The 12167-nt window shown below is 33.2% G+C and overlaps 1 pseudogene; it reads right to left on the bottom strand.

Annotated features, from left to right (window-relative positions):
• Positions 1-10165: 10165 nt before the first annotated feature.
• Positions 10166-10759, bottom strand: LOC122738603 (annotated as a pseudogene).
• Positions 10760-12167: the final 1408 nt, after the last annotated feature.

Raw genomic sequence — 12167 nt, 5'->3', positions numbered from 1 at the left:
CTGTAGAAGAGTTCTGCCCATGAAGCGAAGGTCTTTGAGGGCAAGACCAGGAGTCTTTTCTTTGGTATCAGGAAGTGACGCGGAGTAGTGGGAGGAGGAAGGAGGAGACTGGCGCTCTTTCATCTGGACTCTGGTGGAGAGCGGAGCTAGAAATGTGCTCTCCCTTTAATAGATAGGAATCTAGGCCTTTCTCTCTCTTTACCAAATTCTTATTCTCCTTAATAAATGCTTAAAAGTCTAACTCTTGCTAAAGCTTATAATTTATTGGCGACCACTCATTAAATATTTTAGACAGACTAGCTAGAATTTTAACCCTTAACAAGAGGAAAGGGGAGGTTGAATGAGGTTAATTACATCATATGAAGAGGTGCAAAAATACTATTACAATAGAGGGAAAGAAGTGAGGGGTGAACATTTTTTCAACCTTACTCTCATGAGACTTGGTTCAAAGAAGGAATAACATATATATGTTAATTGGATAAAGAAATTTAGCATGTTCTTTAGGGAAGTAAAAGTGTAAGGGGAAAAGGAGGTACTGATAGAAGGGAGGGCAGAAGCAGGGGAGGAAAGGGTAAAGAAAAGCAAGGGGGGCTGATACGAGGTAGAGCAGATTGGGGGAAGCAAGGGTAAGAAGCAATATGTTGGTGAGTATGAATAGGGTGAAAGAAGAGGGGAAGTACAAAGGGGGTAAGTAGAATGGAGGGAAATAGACAAGAATAATAACTGTGAATGTGAATGAGATGAACTCTGCCATAAAATGGAACAGAATAACAGAGTGGGTTAAAAATCAGAATACTACAATATGCTGTTTACAAGAAACACATTTGAAGCAGAGAGATACACACAGAGTAAAGGTTGTTAAGGGCTAAAATTCTAGCTAAACTGTCTAAAATATCTAATGAGTGGTCGCCAATAAATTATAAGCTTTAGCAAGAGTTAGACTTTTAAGCATTTATTAAGGAGAATAAGAATTTGGTAAAGAGAGAGAGAAAGGCCTAGATTTCTATCTATTAAAGGGAGAGCACATTTTTAGCTCCCTTCTCCGCCAGCGTCCTCAGGAAAGAGAGCGAGAGTGAGCGCCAGTCTCTTCCTTCCTCCTCCCACTAGTCCGCGTCACTTCCTGACACCAAAGAAAAGACTCCTGGTCTTGCCCTCAAAGACCTTTGCTTCATGGGCAGAACTCTTCTACAGTAAGTCTCCAGCAGGTGGCGTTATTCCAATCGTTACAAGGTAAAAGGTTGGAGCAGAATATATTATACTTCAGCTGAAGTTAAAAAAAAAAAAACAGGGGTAGCAATCCTTATCTCAGACAAAGCAAAGGCAAAAAGAAATCTAATTAAAAGAGATAAGGAAGGAAACTACATCTTGCTAAAAGGTACTATAGATAATGTGGTATTTTCAATACTAAGAATGTATGTGCCAAGTAGTATAGTGTCCTAATTCTTAGAGGAAATGTTTAATGAGTTACAAGAGGAAATAGATAGCAAAACTAGCCTAGTGGGGGATCTAAAACTTCCCTTCTCAGAATTAGATATATCTAGCCACAAAATAAATAAGAGAAAGTGTAAAGAGGTGAATAGAATGTTAAAAAAGTTAGATATGATAGAAGTCTGCAGAAAATTGAATGGGGATGGAAAAGAATCTACCTTTTTATAAGCAGTACATGGCACATATTCAAAAATTTAATAGCACAAAAACCTCTTGGTCAAATATAGAAAGGCAGATCTCACATCATTATTCAATAAAAATTATGTAATAAAGAGCCATGGAAAGGTAGACTGAAAATTAATTGGAAGCTAAATAATTTCATGCTAAAGAATGAATGGGTCAAACAACAAATCATAGAAACAATCAATAACTTCTATATCGCTAAATTCTTACATCAATAAAAAAGAGAAAGAAGAGATCAGTGAATTGGGCATGCAACTTAAAAAGCTAGAAAAATATTCCCAATTAAATACTAAATTAGAAATCTTGAAAATTTAAAAAAAAAGAAATCCTAAAAATTAAAGAAGACATTGAAAAAATTGAAAGCCAGAAACCTATAGAATTAATCCATAAAACTAAGAGCTGGTTTTATGCAAAAACAATAAAATAGATAAACTGTTGGTTAATTTTATGAAAAAAGAAGAAGAAAGAAAACCAAATTAGCCTCATCAAAAATGAAAGGGGTGATTTCACCACGAATGAAATGGAAATTAAAGCAATAATTAGGAACTATTTTGGCCAATTATATGCCAATAAATTTGACAATCTAAATGACATGGATAAATATTTACAAAAATACAAATTGCACATGTTTACTGAAGAGGAAATAAAATCCTTAAATAAGCTCATATTAGAAAAAGAAATTGAACAATCAATTAATGAACTCCCTAAGAAAAAATATCCAGGGACAGATGGGTTTACAAGTGAATTCTATCAAACATTTAAAGAACAATTAATTCCAATACTATAAAAATTATTTGGGAAGAAGGAGTTCTATGTATTTCCTTTTATGACACAAATATGGTGTTGATAGCAAAACCAAGTAGATCCAAAATAGAGAAAGAGAATTATAGACCAATTTCTCTAATAGATATTAATGTAAAAATCTTAGAAAAAAAAGATATTAGCAAGGAGATTACAGCAAGTAATCACCAGGATAATACAGTATGACCAGTTGGGAATTTATACCAGGAATGCTGGGCTGTTTCATCATTAGGAAAACTATTGACGTAATCAACCATTTAATAAGAAAACTAACCAAAATCATATGACTATCAAAATAGATGCAGAGAAACTTTTGACAAAATACAGCACCCATTCCTAACAAAAACACTAGAGAGCTTAGGAATAGGTGGAGTTTTCCTAAAATAATGTAAGAAATTGGTTGTGATTTGGGGTTTCTGTGACCCCATCTTTGGCTGGAATTGGAGGCCCCAGCACACACAAGTCTGACCAAATTATAATGACAGGAAGCTCAGTGAGGAAAGGTCAAGTAGTCTTTGGCTTCCAGATCTTGTCCCTGTAGAGACACTTGTTAGTTCTGTCAATCGGGGCTGCCAGCCAATTTAGCTTGGGGCTGTGTGTGTGGTTGGCCCTTTTTCCTGTGAGAGAGGCAGCTTCTGGGAGAGAAAAAGGAGGAGAGAGCACTCTGGTGTGAGAGGTGGAGGGAGTGAGACACTGGAATGCTTTGCAGTGGGTTCTTTGAAATTGCTGATTTCTGAGTGTTAGTAAGTTGTGAATTGTATCTTTTTCCTTCCCCTATTCCCTTTTCCTTTGCTACTAGTTCTATTCACCATACTTGTGTTTTAAATTTGTTCCCATGAATAAACCCTGTTTTGTTGTTTTTAAAAAGGCTATTAATCTCCTTTCTTACCCCAATATTATGGCTAGCCACCTAATTAACACTTCCCATATTAAATTTAGCCCTTACAATAATAAGCAGTATCTAGCTAAAACCATCAGCAAGCATTATATGTAATGTAGATAAGTGAGAGGCTTTCCCAATAAGATCAAGGGTGAAACAAGGATGTCCATTATCACTTCTATTATTTCATATTTTACTAGAAATGTTAGCTTTGGCAATCAGAGAAGAAAAGGGAATTAAAGGAAGTAGAATAGGCAAGGCGAAAACAAAACGATCACTCTTTGCAGATGATATGATGGTATACTTAGAGAATCCTAGAGAATCAACTAAAAAATTACTTGAAAAAATTAAGAACTTTAGCAAAGTAGCAGGATATAAAATAAATCGACATAAATCATTAGCATTCCTATACATGACTAACACAGTCCTGTAGCAAGAGATAGAAAGAGAAATTCCTTTTAAAGTAATGGCAGACAATATAAAATACTTGGGAGTCTACCTGCCAAGACAAACCCAGGAACTCTATGAACACAATTACAAAACACTTTTCACACAAATAAAAAGAGATCTAAATAATTGGAAAAAAATATGAATTGCTCATGGAGAGGGCAACCTAAAAATGACAATTCTACCTAAATTAATTTACTTATTCAGTGCCATACCAATCTAAATACCTAAAATTATTTTACAGAGATAGAAAAAATAATAACAAAATTCATCTGCAAAAACAAAAGGTCAAGAATATCTATGGAACTAATGAAAAAATATGCCTAGGAAGGTGCACTAGCTGTACCAAATCTGAAGCTTTATTATAAAGTGGCAGCCATCAAAACTATTTGATACTGGCTAAGTAATAGAGTGGTGGATCAATGGAATAGGCTAGGCACAGGAGACACAGTAGTAAATGACTTTAGTAATGCACAATTTGAGAAACCCAAACACTCCAACTTCTGGGATAGGAACTCAGTATTTGACAAAACCTGCTGGGAAAACTGGAAGAGTATATGGCAGAAACTATGCATAACCCAATATCTTAAACTTTATACTAGAATAAGGTCAAAATGTTTATATGATTTAGACATAAAAGGTGATACCATAGGTAAATTACCAGTTGAAGTAATAGTTTACCTCTCAGATCTTTGGAAAGGAGAACAGTTTATGACCAAGGAAGAGAAAGAGAATATTATGAAATGCAAAATGGATGATTTTGATTATATTAAATTAAAAAGATTTTTTGTACAAACAGAAGCATTGCATCCAAAATGATAAGGGAGACAGAAAGCTGGGAAACAATTTTTATAGCCAATATTCCTTATAAAGGCCTCATTTCTAGAATATATCAGGAACTAAATCAAATTTATAAGAACCCAAGTCATTCCCCAATTGAGAAATGATCAAAGGATATGAAGGAATTTTCCAGATGAAGAAATCAAAGCTATCTATTGCCATATGAAAAAATGCTCTAAATCACTATTGATTAGAGAAATGCAAATTAAAACAACTCTGCGGTACCACCCCATAACTATCAAATTAACTAATATGAGGAAAAAGGAAAATCATAAATGTTGGTGAAGCTCTGGAAAAATTGGAACACTAATACGTTCTTGGTGGAGCTGTGACCTGATCCAACCATTCTGGAGCACAATTTGGAACTGTGCTATAAAGCTGTTCATACCCTTTGACCCAGAAATACCACTATTAAGTCTTTTTCCCAAAGAGATCATAAAAAAAGTAAAAGGACCCACATGTACAGAAATATTTATAGCTGCTCTTTTTGTGGTGGCAAGGAATTGGAAATTGGGGGATGCCCATCAATTGGGGAATGGCTGAACAAATTGTGGTATAAGAATGTAATGGAATACTATTGTGCAGTAAGAAACGATTAGCAGGCAGATTTCAGAGAAACCTGGAAGGACTTACATGAACTGATACTGAGTGAAATGAGCAGAACTGGGATAACATTGTATACAGTATCAACAACATTGTGTTATGATCACCTGTGATACACTTGACCATTCTCAGAAATACAATGGTCCAAGATTTTTCCAAAGGATTTATCATGGAAAATGCTCTCCAAATCCAGAAAAAAAGAACTATGGAAACTAGATGCAGATTGAACCAAACTATTTCTATTTAAAAAAAAAATTCTTCTTTTAGGTTTTTCCCTTTGTGCTCTGATTCTTCTTTCACAGCATGACTAATGAAGAAATAGGTTTAATGTGATTGTACAAATATATCCTATATCAGAATATTTACTGTCTTGGGGAACAGAGGGAAAAAAATGAAACTAGAAATCTCATAAAAACAACTGTTGAAAACTACCTCTACATGTAACTGGAAAATAATAAAATACGTTTATGGAAAAAACAAACAAACACAAGAGAACATGAATATGTGGAGCTTTCCTTAAAATAATAAGTAGTATCTACTTAAAACCATCAGCAAATATTATATTTAAGGGGAATAAGTTAGAGGCATTCGCAATGAGATCAGGACTAAAACAGGGATGTCCATTATCACTTCCATTATTTAATATTGTACTAGAAATGTTAGCTTTAGCAATAAGAGAATAAGAATGAATTAAACAGGGGGCAGCTAGGTGGTGCAGTGGATAGAGGACCAGCCTTGGATTTAGGAGGACCTGAGTTCAAATCCAGCCTCAGACACATGACACTAGCTGTGTGACCTTGGACAAGTCACTTAACCCTCATTGCCCTGCAAATACAAACAAACAAAAACAAGAATGAATTAAACAAATTAGAATAGGTAAGGAGGCAACAAAACTATCACTCTTTCCAGGTGACATGGTCATATACTTAAAGAATCCTAGAGAATCACCTAAAAAGTACTTGAAAAAATTAACATCTTTAGCAAATTTTCAGGATATCAGATAAATCCACATATATCATGAGCATTTCTAGACATATCCAAAAAAGCTCAGCAACAAGAGATAGAAAGAGAAATTCTTCTTAAAGTAAGAGTAGACAATATGAAATACTTGGGAGTCTACTTGCCCAGACAAACCCAGGATCTATGAACACAATTACAAAACCCTTTTTACACAAATCAAATCAGATCTAAATAATTGGAAAAATATCAGTTGCTCAAGAATAGGCCAAGCTAATATAATAAAACTAACAATTCTATCTAAATTAATTTACTTATTCAGTGCCATACCAATCAGACTACCTAAAATTATTTTATAGAACTAGAAAATATAATAACAAAATTTATCTGGAAGAACAAAAGTTCAAGAATATCAAGGGAACTATTGAAAAAAAATGCACAGGAAGGTGGACTAGCTGTATCAAATCTGATGCTTTTCTATGAAGTGGAAGTCACTACTTGTTATGAGCTAAATAATTGAGTGGTGAAACAATGGAATGGGTTAGGCACAGTAGACACAGTAGTAAATGACTATAGTAATGTACTGTTTGATACACCCAAAGACTCCAGTTTCTGGGATAGGAACTCAATATTTGACAAAAACTACTGTGAAAACTGTAAGATAGTATGGCAGAAATTAGTCATAGACAAACATCTTATATTTTATACTAAAATAAGGTCAAAATGGGTACATAATTTAGACGTAAAAGGTGATACCATAGGTAAATTAGCAGAGGAAGGAATAGTTTACCTCTTAGATCTATGGAAAGAATAGTTTTTGACCAAGCAAGAGCTATAGAGTATTATGAAATGCAAAATAGATGATTTTTATTACATTAAATTAAAAAGGTTTTGTACAAACAGAAACAATTCAGCCAAAATTAGTAGGAAGCCATAAAGCTAGGAAACAATTTTTATAGCCAGCATTTTTGGTGAAGGCCTAATTTTTAAATTATATAGGGAAATTTAGAAGAATCCAAGTCATTCCCCAATTGAGAAATGGTCAAAGGATAAGAACAGGCAGTTTTCTGATGAAGAAATCAAAGCTATCTATTGCCATATGAAAAATGCTCTAAATCACTATTGATTAGAGAAATGCAAATTAATACAACTCTGACACCTATCAGATTGACTAATATGACAAAAAAGAAAAAAATAAGAAATGTTGGAGAAGCTCTGGAAAAATTGGAACACTAATAATGTTGTTGGAGTTTTGAACTGATTCACCCATCCTGGAGAGCAATTTTGAACTATGCCCTAAATGCTATGTACCTTTGAGGCAGCAATACCAGTATTAGGTCTTTATCCCAAAGAGATCATAAAACAGGTAAAAGGACCCACATGTACAGAAATATTTATAGCTGCTCTTTTTATGGTGGCAAGGAATTAGAAATTGAGGGGATGCCCATCAATTGGGGAATGGCTGAAGAAATTGTGGTATATGAATGTAATAGAATACTATTGTGCAGTAAGAAATGATTAGCAGGCAGATTTCAGAGAAATCTGGAAAGACTTACATGAACTGATACTGAGTGAGATGAGCAGAACTGGGAGAACATTGTATACAGTATCAACAACATTGTGTTATGATCAGCTGTGATACACTTGACCATTCTCAGTAATACAATGGTCTAAGGTAATCCACAGGACTCATCATGGAAAATGCTCTTCAGATCCAGAAAAAAAGAACTGTGGAATCTAGTTGTGGATTGAACCATAATGTTTCTAATTTTTTTTCTTTTTTTAGGTTTTCCCCTTTTGTTCTGATTCTTCTTTCACAGCATGACTAATGCAGAAATGTATTTTATGTGATTGTATAGATATATTCTATATCAGATTGCTTGCTATCTTGGGGAAGGGAGAAGAAGTGGAGGGAGGGAGAAAAATTTGGAACTAGAAATCTTATAAAACAGATGTTGAAAACTATATCTATATGTAACTAGAAAATAATAAAAAATTTTTTATGATAAAAGTTTTTCCTGCCTTTTGTGAGATAATTATCCTCATTCTTCCTTTTCATTTCCTCCTTCTCCTAGGGCATCTCTATTTCTTGCCCATCCCTTTCTTAAATGTTATCTCAATACAGTTGATTCACTGTAATGTCCTTTGTGTAGAAGCCTTCTAACTGTTCCAATAATGATAGAGCTTTTAGATGTTACATGTATCATCTATCCATAAAGATTTTAAAAGTTTTAACATTATTGAATATCTTATGTTTTCTCTTTTATGTTTACCATTTTATACTATTCTTGAGTCTTGTAATTAGAAGTCAAATTTTTTATTTAACTTGGATTGAAGTCAAATTTTCTATTTAGCTCTATTAAGAGTCAAAATTTCTATTTAGCTTACTCTTCAAGAGGAATGCTTGAAATTCTTCTATTTCATTAAATATCCATTTATTCCATGAAAGAATTATAGTGTTTTACTTTGTAGGCTATTCTTTATTTAAATCTTAGTTATTTTACTTTCTTTTTACTTTTTTAAGTCCTTCAATCCTTTAACATGTTAGCTTCCTAAATCTTGTGTGATCCTGAATGTGACACCACAATATTAATTTTTTTTTTCCTCTGACTGCTGAAAGTATCTTCTCTTTGACCTGGAAACTGAAATTTGGCTATAACATTCCTGGGTGTTTTCATTTTGAGATCTCTTTCAGGTAATGGTTGGGATTTTCTTTCAATTTCTAATTTATCTTCTCCTTCAAGGATATCTGGGCAGATTCCTTTGATAATTTTTAACAATAATAATAATCTTTAAATGCAATATTTTGACTCTTTCTTTGATCATAAAGTTCAGGGACTCCAATAATTATTATTTTATCTCTGTCAATCTGTTTTCCAGAATGATTGTTTTATTTTGTGATGAAATAGCTTATATTTTCTTTTTTTCTCTTATGTTTGTTTGATTGTTTATTTTTAATTTCTTTTGTCTCATGGAATTATTAGCTTCCACTTGCCCAATTTTATTTTTAAGGAATTATTTTCTGCAATGTGCTTTTGTATCTGTTTTATTTTTCACTTGATCAACTCTGTTTTTAAGGTATTATTGTCTTCAATATTTTTGTGTGTGGTTTTTACTAAATTGTTAATTGTCTTCTTATAATTTTCTTTCTTTACTCTCATTCCTTTACCATTTTTCCTCTACCACTCATTTGATTTAAAAAAAGAAAACCATTTTTTTTAGATCTTCCAGGAATTCTTTTCATACTTATATCTATTTTTTTTTCATTTGAGGATTTCCCTTAAGCTGTTTTGACATCATTGTCTTCTTCTAAGTTTGTGTCTTGATTTTCCCTGTCACCATGGTAGCTTTTTATACTCATGTTCTTTTTGTTGTTGATATTTTCTCATTTTTCAGCCTATTTCTTAACTTTGAAATTTGTATTAAATTTAGATTCTGTTCCCCACATGATGGGGGAAGGACACTGTTCCAAGGTCTATGATTTTTCATATTGCCATTTTTTCTTTTTGTGTGTGATATTTAAATCTTTAATACTGAGTATTTTTAATGTGCTTTCAATGAACAAATACTGAAATTCTAATTTTGTAAAAATATATACATACAAAAATGTGTTCTCCATTTGAATTTCAGGGGAAACAAACAACTCAAGTAGTGTTTCTATAAATTCAAGCTTTCATTTTAATTATAATTAGAATACTCATTTGATTTTTGTTAGCTTTGTAAGTTACACATTAAAATTTATGTAAACATTTGTTTTTACATACCTTTATCTATAAATGATATGTGCATTCTGGAAATAGGTCACTCAGTGAACAAATATTTCCTTTATACCTTCTAATAAAGTACCAGTAAATTTTATTATTAGAATTTGATTTGTTCGACCTTAATTATATGATACTTTCCTCCCATTTCTCCTGCCTCATTTTGTGAGTTGATTAGAGTTATCCTGGAAAAGCATTTTAATTGTCACCAACAAGTTGAACTGTGTTTAGGATTTTTATAAAGATTGATTCTATCTGTCTCAATAATGTGATCTTACCTATCCTCAATAGCAAGAATTCTAATAGCTTCTTCAGAAGTTGCTTCAACATTTGTGGCATGTTTTGAACTCATTTTAAAGTAAGAATAGCTGCTACTGTCCCTGTATCAGTCCTGGGCTTCTGCAGAAAATTGTTTTTCACTTATGTCAATCTTATTACACCAAATTACAAAAGGAAATCTTTCTGATTCTGACATCTGCATAATAAATGAATTCTTTTGTTCAGTTGCTCAAGCTCTGGAAACTTTGAGAGTCATCTACATTGAAAGCAAGGCAACAGTCAGAACCTCTATGAAATGGTGTTTGCAGCCATCTAAAGCATTCTTGACTTGCTATCTCCCAAATCTACATGGTTACAAAGTGTACATCCACTTGTAAGTCTTTATTTTTAAAAAATCCATACCAATTGTGTGGAATAACTGGCTCTCACGTCTGTTAGTGACATATCTATTTATAAGAGAGCTCTTCCCAAGGCAACCATCTCCAAGAAAAATTACTTTAAAAGTTATTTTTCCTGACATTATTGAATGAAAAGATCTTTTTACTACAAAATCCTTAAATTACTCAGTTTAAGTGCATTATCTTCATTGTCAAGAGTGTTATGGTGCAGCCTAAGATAGGTAAGTGCTGCCCTGGGTAAGAGCTGGCCCCTTGTGAGACAGGAGCATGGGAGGTGAGAGGAGAAGCCTGAGGTCTACAGGAAGTGCCTGGCTCTCGCCACAGATACTTCCATCTAGAACAGAAGAGACAACATGGTAGCGTGGGGCTGAGCCATATTGCTATTCTCATAGCCACTTCTGGGGTCTGGAACTTTTCATTGTTTCCAAGTTGTGACCTGCAGAGAGGTGTGGTAATTGCTCTTCCTGTCTGAGCTTTGGTCCTTACATAAGAAGTCCCATTGATTCTTTGGTATTATAATCAGTCCTGCTCCTTAGGATCTCTGCTCCCTTGGGACTTGAAGTCATGCTGCTCCTCAGGACCATTGTTATCTAGAGAAACATACTTTTCCTCAGGAATGCTGATCTTTATAATTGAAAGAAATACTGCTCTTCAGGGTTCCTGTTCCCTTTTGATCAAAACTTCTCCTCTTTAAACTTTAACTGTGACCCAGAAGTGGGTATAGGCAATGAAGTTTGCAAAGAGCATCAAGTCCCATGTCCAGTGCTAGGATGAGTCCTCTATAATGTTATCTCATTGTTGTCATTATCTTTAATGAAGTAATTGATAGTTTCTATGATTTATTCTTTCACCCATACTTTATGATTTAATTATTTAGTTTCCCCAAAATTTTATTCAATGGTTCCAAGACCTTTGAGTGAATGTAATTATAAGTGCATTATGATCTCAAAAAGATAAATTTAATATTTTTTTTTTCTTTTCTGCAATTGTTTGTTAGGTTTTAATCTTTGAATACATGATCAATTTTGGTGAAGGTGTTATGTGTAGCTAAGACATAGGTATACTCCTTTGTATTCCAATTCAGTGTTCTCCAGAGGTCTATCTTATTTAACTTTTAAAAAATTAGATTCAGCTTCCTAACTTCTTGTTTCATTTTAGAGTTAAATTTATCTAAGTCTGAGAAGGGCAATTTGAGGTTGCTTACAATGAAGTTTTAATGTTTCCTTCCTTAGTTAATTTAACTTTTCTCTTAAGAATTTGACACTATGTTGTTTTGTGTATAAATGATTAATACATTGTCTATGGTACATTTTAGCAAAATGTAATTTCTCTGTTTATATTTTTTACTTATTTTCACAGTTGATTTTACTTTACCTAAGATCATCATTGTCAATTCTTCCTTTTTAATTCAGCTGAAGCATAATAGATTCTACTGCAACCACTGATATTTAACTCCGGATGTATCTTTTTTGTTTGTTTCAAGTGTTTTTCTTGTAAACAACATATTGTTGGATTATGGTTTCTAATCCA

This window comes from Dromiciops gliroides, chromosome 2, assembly GCF_019393635.1.
Source record: "Dromiciops gliroides isolate mDroGli1 chromosome 2, mDroGli1.pri, whole genome shotgun sequence".
In the NCBI taxonomy this organism is placed as follows: domain Eukaryota; kingdom Metazoa; phylum Chordata; class Mammalia; order Microbiotheria; family Microbiotheriidae; genus Dromiciops; species Dromiciops gliroides.
The sequence above is the reverse complement of the archived record's forward strand: the minus strand, read 5'-3'. Positions and strand labels throughout refer to the sequence as shown.